Below are 8,580 nucleotides of genomic sequence, written 5' to 3' on the forward strand. Positions count from 1 at the left end.
CCCCTATTATTTTTAGGTTTGGTGTTTTCATGGTGTCCCAGATTTCCTGAATGTTTTATGTTAAGAATTTGTTGGATTTAATGTTTTGTTTGACCAATGAGTCTATTTCCTCTATAGTATCTTCAGCATCTGAGATTCTTTCTTCTATCGCTTGTATTCTGTTGGTTATACTTGTCTCCGTAGTTCTTGTTCATTTACCCACATTTTCCATATCCACAATCCCCTCGTTTTTTTTTTTTCATTATTACTTCTATATCAGTCTTCAAGTCTTGAACTGTTTACTTCACCTGTTTGATTGTTTTTTTTTCTTGGTTTTTCTTTGAGGGATTTATTAATTTCTTCCAATATTTTGTTTTATCTCCATTTTTTAAAAATAATTTATTGCTTTATAAATAATACCATTCAAAATTTCCACTTCCTCCCTTCCTCCCATTTCCCTCCCACTCCCCACTCAACCTCCTCTCTCCCCCTCCATCCTAAGAGAGGGCAGGGTGCCCTGCCCTATGGGAAGTCCAAGGCCCTCCCCACTCCATAAAGGCCTAGGAAGGTGTGTAACCAAACAGACTAGGATCCCAAAATGTCAGTACATGCAGTAGAAATAAATCCCAGTGCCATTATTTTTGGCTTCTCAGTCAGCCCTCATTGTCATCCACATTCAGAGAGTCAAACTTTCATTATTTGCAGATGATATGATAGTGTACATAAGTGACCCCCAAAACTCTACCAAAGAACTCCTGCAGCTGATAAATACCTTTAGTGATGTGGCAGGATACAAGATAAACTTAAAAACAAATATCAGTAGCCCCGCTATACACAAAGGATAAAGAAGCTGAAAGGGAAATCAGAGAAATATCACCTTCATGATAGCCACAAATAGCATAAAGTATCTTGGGGTAACACTAACCAAGGAAGTAAAAGATCTATTTGACAAGAACTTTAAGTCTTTGAAGAAAGAAACTGAAGAAGACACCAGAAAATGGAAGGATCTCCTATGCTCTTGGACTGTTAGGATCAACATAGTTAGAATGGCAATTCTACCAAAGGCAATCTATAGATTCAATGCAATCCCCATCAAAATCCCAACAAATTTATCACAGACCTTGAGAAAACAATAATCAACTTTTTATGGAAAAACAAAAAACTCAGGATGGCCAAAACAATCCTATACAATATAGGAACTTCCAGATACATTACCATCCCTGACTTGAAACTCTATTACATAGCTACAGTAATGAAAACAGCTTGGTTTTGGCATAAAAACAGAGACATTGACCAATGGAATCAAATTGAAGACCTGGATATTAATAAACAAACCTATGAACACCTGATTTTCAACAAAGGAGTTAAAATTATACAATGGAAGAAAGAAAGCATCTTTAACAAATGATGCTGGCATAACTGGATGTCCACCTGTAGAAAAATGAAAATAGATATCTTCAATTTCTTTAAGGGAGTTTTTCACTTCCTCTTTAAAGGTCTCCACCATTTTCATAAAGTTAAGTTTAAAGTTGTTTTCTTCTACTTCTTTTGGGTTATGATGATCTAGTCTTCCTGTTGTGGGTTCGCTGTTTTCTGGTGTTACCATGTTGCTTCTTATGATGTTGGAAGAATTCTTGCATTAGTGCCTACCCATATCTTCCTTCAAATGAGGCTGGCAGTGTCTTGGCATCTTGTTCCAATGCTTTCTGTGGCTGTCTCTTAGGTCCCCTCAGTATTGGAGCAAGTTGTGTTTCAGGGTTCCACAGAGCTCACAGGCGAATAGGTAGGTTTGGGGTGTGTTGGGGGCTTTGAACACTTGAAATATATGGGAAACTTAATTTAGAGGATGGCTTGGAACAGTCACCCCAAAAATTGACTGCAAAATAACCTACAACTTTCAGTATATCAAAGAGAACATGGAGGACTTAAACTCATTATGACTATCCTTTGAAAATAGGCTAAGTTCATTCATTCACAGATACTTGTTTTGTCTTTTTAAAATGTATGTGAATATGTGTATATCTATGTCATGACCATATAGATGCTTGAGGAAGCCAAATGATGACTTCAGATCCCATGTAGTTACTGGTGGTTGTGAGCTGCCTCAATTGGGTGCTGGAAATCAACTTCATTCCTCTGGAAGAAGATCAAATATCCCTGAATGCTGAGTCATCTGTCCAGCCTCCTATTTCACTTTTCAAAATTATACACACACAGTTTATGTATATATATATATATACATATATATATCTTACATGTATATATAATTTACACATATATTTACATGTATATATGCATATGTTAGTGTGTGTATGTCTTTTGCCTGCATGTATGTCTTTCTACATTGTGTCTTATGCAGCGGAAACCAACAGAAGACATTAGATCTCCTCTGACGGAAGTTACAAATGGTTGTGACTACCATTTGTATGGAAGAACTGACAATGCAATGAGCTCTTGTACCATCTCTGTAGCTCCTGTTTTGTTATTTTTGATAGGAAATCTTATTATATTACCCAGACTAAGACTTGGAACTTGTGGACGCAGGTGATCCTTTTCCCTCAGCTTCCTAAGTAGCTGGGATTTCAGGTATATGACACCATGTCTGTTACTCAGAAAATATTCATAAAGTATCTTTTTCCAAACATGAGTGAAGAGATACCAATAAACCTAAATATGTCCAAAATTTTCAGGGAGTTTTTGTTTGTTTCCTTGGAGTTTAATTATAGGGAATAATAGCCAGTGGTAGCCACTTCTTTGATCATTCACATCAGAATATGTAATGGTATGAATCTGTGCCAGGCTGACAATGTAGCTTTTTGGAACTTTTTGTTGTTGTTATTATTAAATAATAAAAAAAATGGAATTCCAAAAAAAACCCCAAACAGGTATAGTGTCAGGATTAAGTTAGTATAAACACATTTGTTCTTATTATTATATGTTCTTCATGAAATAAACTATTCAGAGAAAAATATTCCTGGATTTTCTCAATCATATATATATATATATATATATATATATATATATATATATATATATACATACATACATTAGTATATATGGGGGTTAAGTATGTGGATCATGTATTTTTATCTTTGCTTTACTGCTACTTGCAGATTTATTTCTGTTGTGTTGCATTCATGATACCATTAAACTTGTCATCATGAAGTTGTTCCACAACTTTTTAAAAAATATACTTCTCTCTTGCAATTGGCCTTAACTCAGATCAGACATTGATTTGCTACTCTCACAAGTTCTGTGCCACGACTCAACCACTACATCTTGTAGGCAGGACAGATTGTAGGCCAAGATTTTGTGGCTCTGTTGCTATTTACATTTCTCTTTTGGCATTCTACACAGTACTTTTGTGCACCAAAGACACTAGAACATGGGAGTGAATGCTCCATGTAGGTACCAGCTGTATTTGTCCATGTTGGATGGTTTATGTGAGTGCTATCCTCAGCAATAGAGCCCAGCTGTCAGTTTGCAGAGAACAACTCATTACCTTAGCAACAGCCTGGGTTGTTTGGGGATTGTAATGTGATTCCTTTGGTCAACAACTCAATTGAATTCAACTCAGGCCCATTATTGGACTCTTCATTTGGTAAAAAGATATGGCCAGGTAAGATTTATATCCTCAGTTCTTAGGAAACCTCATTGCCTGACTCTTTTTGGGTGACCACCAATAAGAGACTAGATAGCCCAGAGACCTAGGGTAAAACCAAATACTAAAGAAAAAAAAAGTATTAATAAAATGACTCCTCCTGATATTCTGCTATACTCATAGATCTGTGACTTAATCAGTCATCAATGTGCAAGCTTTCTCCAGCAGCAGATGGGAACAGATGTAGAGACACATCCACACATACACAGAGATAGTCTAAAGGGGACAACTCAATCAAATCCCCTCCTTCAGAGCTCAGGAACTCCTCAGAAGAGAAGGTGGAAAGAGATCCACAGGGAATGGAGGATACCAGGAGAACAAGACCCTCCAAATCAACTAATCAGTGTGCATATAAGCACACAGAAAAGGAAGCAATAAGAACAGGGCTTAAATGTGTCTGCATCCGGTCCCCTGTGAATAAGTGTTAGGTTAGTGTTTTTCGAGACTCCTGAGTTTAAGAATGAGTGGGTCTTTGATGCTTTTTTTCTTATGATTCTTTTTTATTTCTATTTTATCACTTTATAAATAATACCAATCAAAGTTTCCACTTCCTCCCATCCTCCCACTTCCCTCCTACTCCCACACACACCCTCCCCCCACCGCTGTGTGCCTGAGCTAATGGTAGCTCACCAACTACAGCTGGACTGGGACTGAACGAGCATGGGGTCTTTGATTCTTGTGTCTCCTCTTAGAACATTTTTCCTTCTGTTGGCTTGCCTTGTCTAACACCAACATGATAATTTTTGTTTAATCTTATTATATTGTATTTTTTCATGTTTGGTTATCATGTCTCAAAAACCTGTTCTTTTCTAATGAAAAAGAGAAATGGAATGGCTCTGGAGGAGAGTGGACGTAGTAATGAATACAGAGGAGAAACGCCAATCAGGATACATTGTATGAGAAAAAAAGTCTATTTTTTTTCCTTATTCTCTACGCAAAACGCATTTTTATTAAAACAAAGTGAAAGATCTAGGGAGTTATACATAGAAAGCAACAGTGAAAAGGGGGAGGGTGGCAGGGGTGGGACAGGAGAGTCCCACCCCTCACTCTACCCTCCCAGCCCTGGAGTCCCTGAGGCTCTGACATGGCAGGAGGCAGCTGTCAGCTCTGAACTCTTGCAAGCTAGGAAGGCCCCCTTTGGGGGGGGGGGCAGCCAGCAAGAATTTCCGTGGCATTGTGGGCTCAGTGGGTTCCTTGCTCAGTGGGAACCTCACTTGGTTCCTTGCCATGTGATCTGAATCTATGATCTGAAACTATTTGTCTATTGTTTTTAGTTTTCTTAAACAAAGACTCATCTTTCTTGGGATGGCCTCAAACTTGCTATGTAAACAAAGATAATTTTGAACTTATTCTCCTGCTTCCACTGACCTAGTCTTGGGATTACAGATTTATCAGTTCTCTTGATTTGAGTGTTATATAATGAATATAAGGCCTCTCACATGATAATCAAAGCAGGTACTCTATTGATGAGGTATATAAGCAAGCCCCAATATTGTCTTCTTATATTCTTTTACTAACAATCTCAGTGACACTATATTAAGATGATTATACAAATTCTTTTTGTATTAAAATGTATGTCTGTGGGTAATAGAAGCCATACTTACTGGAACAGACTTCTTCCTGACTTCATCTCCAAAATGAAGGGGGACAATTCTTAATGGAATGTGACATTTAGACCGGACTAATTCTGATTGCTCCCAAGCTGTAATAGGAGGGCCTTGAGCCAGAGAGTTCTCTTCTACTGTAGAGGGTCTCAGCAGGAAGCTGATCAACTCACATACCTGAATGCCTTTATCATCTCATTAGTTTCCAATTGTCTACTCCTAGGAGTTCTCACACATCATTTAACTAAAGCCTCAGCTGGTCTTTGTCAGCTCTCATCAGGAGATCTGCATCCCAGTGATATCAAATCAATTTTATATCACAATATATGTCAAGTTATAAGTTGCTTGGCCAGCATCTAGGAACTACTTTATTCTAACGGAAATTCAGCATTTCCAAGCCTGTGTTTTAGAACTAGAGTCAGGTGAAGGACCATAATGGACTTAGGAAGACCAATTAATTAGGATACTGTTTCACCTGTCAGAGTTATTTAGCAATATCCAAGTTAACAGCCGTGTGCTGCTTCCAGGTGCGTTGCTCAATTTCTGAACTTTTTTGAAGCCATTTGTTGAAGAGTATAAAGCACTTGCCATCAAATTTGGCATCACATTAAATTATCTATGGATATTTAAAAAATATGGACATCAGTGTTCTACCTTCAAAGATAACTGATTTAATTGATCTGGGGTAAGCCCTGAGCATAGATAGTGTTTGAAGAAATTAACTTCCTGATTCTAGTGTGAAGCCAGGGTTGAAAACTCTGCTTTATAACTGTACCAGATACTTGAGTTTTTCTATGCTTTACATAATCTTCTTTAAGGTCAGTTAATAAGGTGTTTCATCAAGGAAGAAAGAAAATTAATTGAGGGGTTCATTTTAAAGCTAATATTTATTCTGTACTGCCTCTAGAAAAATCTGCATTTTAATGCTGACCTTTTGTACTTAATATGAGAGAAAGATTTTTGTGATATTGTCACAAGTAGCAAGTACATTAAGCAACTAGAAATTATTTATTGAACATCTATCAAGTTAAAGTCTATTGTAATTGAAGATATCTAAAATTTATCCTTGATTTTGAGACAAAATATTTTTGAGACATAGTTATTGGAAATAATAACCCAGATTACAAAATTAAACAAGCATCGCAAACTAAAAATAGATATTTGTATTTATCAATCTTTTTGGCCCCAATGTGGTAAGATTATTTCTGGCCTTAGGATGGAAAGAGCCATCAAAGGACAGAAATAAGAGGGGGTATATTTGAACTATTACAGGGTATATAAAAGAATGTGAAATTATAAAAATTGGTTTCACAAGACAAAGGCTAATGTTTGGAAAATAATGGCAGACCACCAATTTTTTTTGGTAGATTACTAAATGAGTCTCAGTTGTTTTCTGTTATTTGGTCAACAATTTGCAACGGTTCAATACTTTCGTGTAAGGTTTGGGAATGAGACTTATCAACAATAGGTGTAATGACGAAGACTAAGTCTTTCACATTTCTGTTTGCTTTTTGTGATGACTATGGAAAAATTTCTGGCCAACTTGCTGGGGAATGGAAAATATAGGATTAGAGAACTGGATTTCACGTGTGTGAATAAACTCAATCAAGGTCAATAGAGCTATCCAGCCAGACTCCAGTTCACCACATAAGTGAACAATACACTCAATGATAGATAATATTCCCATAAGTAGAATGAATGAGTGCTACAACGAAAAGGTATGTATCTATTGATTGCTTCATTTTTCCAAGTTTGAAAATATGAAAATTATCCAGAATAAGATTACACTTTCAATTGCTATTTGCTCAGATACTTATTTTAAAAGTAGTTTCAGGATTGTATCTGGATATTTATAGGAGTGTTTGTAGACACATCCTCCTTTGTATGCAATCATCCAGAGAACTACCTAAACCTAAAAGACAAAGCCTTATTTTTAGGAACAATTTAAATTTGCCTCATCACCCAGGAAAATCAGAGAGAATAGAAAGCATTTGACTTTCTTACTTTCGGAGTTGTACTTGTAGGGGAAAATGTGATAATCCCTTCTAAACTTAATTTGCTCTTTTCTGATGCAAGCATTTCCAAACCATACCCAATTGCTCTGAATAACAGCTCAAAACACCAGTTTTATTGGTGTGGTCATACTCTCAAGAATAGAATCACCCACACAACCAGCACATGTTTTTTTTCTAAAATTCAAAGGCAGAATGATATTGAGTGAACCTTGTGGAATTAACAGGGAGCAGAGTATTAATAAAGAATTTAAGGAAGTGTGATGAAAGTCACAGATATTCTTAATTCCCTCCTAGTATTCTTCCAGGATTTTCATTGTTTTTCTTAGACCTAATAACAATATAAAAGGGCTCCATATAACTCAGGCTTATTATCCTGCCCGAAAATGGAGAAGTGAGATTGAAGGTTAATTTTGACTGTAAGTACACACTCATTGTTGGTCTAAGAATGACCTGTTTTATCATTAATTTGATTAGTAATTCCTCAATAGCTTTGTCAGTTTGATCAAGCCTAGAGTTACCTGAGAAAGAAGTCTCAATTGAGGTATTTCCCAATTCATATTGCATGGTGGATTTGTATGTGTGGGTTTGGTTTGATGGCTACTTGATGTAGGAAAGGCCTGTCCACTGTAAGCTGCACTATTCTCAGGAAGGTGGTTCTGGACTATATAGAAGTTGGCATCATTTTGAAGGGGCACACAATCATTGTGAAGAGTCCCAGAGGAACCCTCCAGAAGGTTGAAGTGTTTCCTTGGAAAGAACAAGACGATGCTTTTGGTTGTTTTTTTACTCTTTGTGCTCTTTACACTTTGGGGTCCTACCCCCCCAGCTCTCAAATACATCATACACATTGAGTCTTAGTCTTACTTATAAATGCACATACATACCTTGCCTTATTTCTAACCAGTTTTTCTTAATTGAAATTATCCTACCTTCCTTTTGCCTCTGAGATTTTTCCTTTTCTTACTTCTGTCATTTTACTTTCACTGTTATTTATTAGCTGGGTGACTGGAACATTCTCACTCCTTTATCTCTCTTGCTTATTCACCCCTTTTTTTCTGTTATTTTCCAGCTCCACCTATCTTTTCTCTGGCTTTGCTGTTTGTCATTTTGTTCTTTATTAGACTATTAGGTGTCTTCGACAGAGTTAAAGAAATGTAAAATAAAAGACTACAATACATCTTTGCATCATTAAACAAATGTTCCACATCATAAACAAATTAACATATCTTAAAATATTTCACAAAAGAGGCTCCATTTGAAATATGATGGGGGTAACAGAAAGGAACTGTGCACTGTCTGATCTATCTGCAGTGATGTTCCT

Source organism: Microtus oregoni, unplaced genomic scaffold, assembly GCF_018167655.1.
Source record: "Microtus oregoni isolate MIOR12 unplaced genomic scaffold, Mior012 000111F_ref0000342, whole genome shotgun sequence".
NCBI lineage: Eukaryota > Metazoa > Chordata > Mammalia > Rodentia > Cricetidae > Microtus > Microtus oregoni.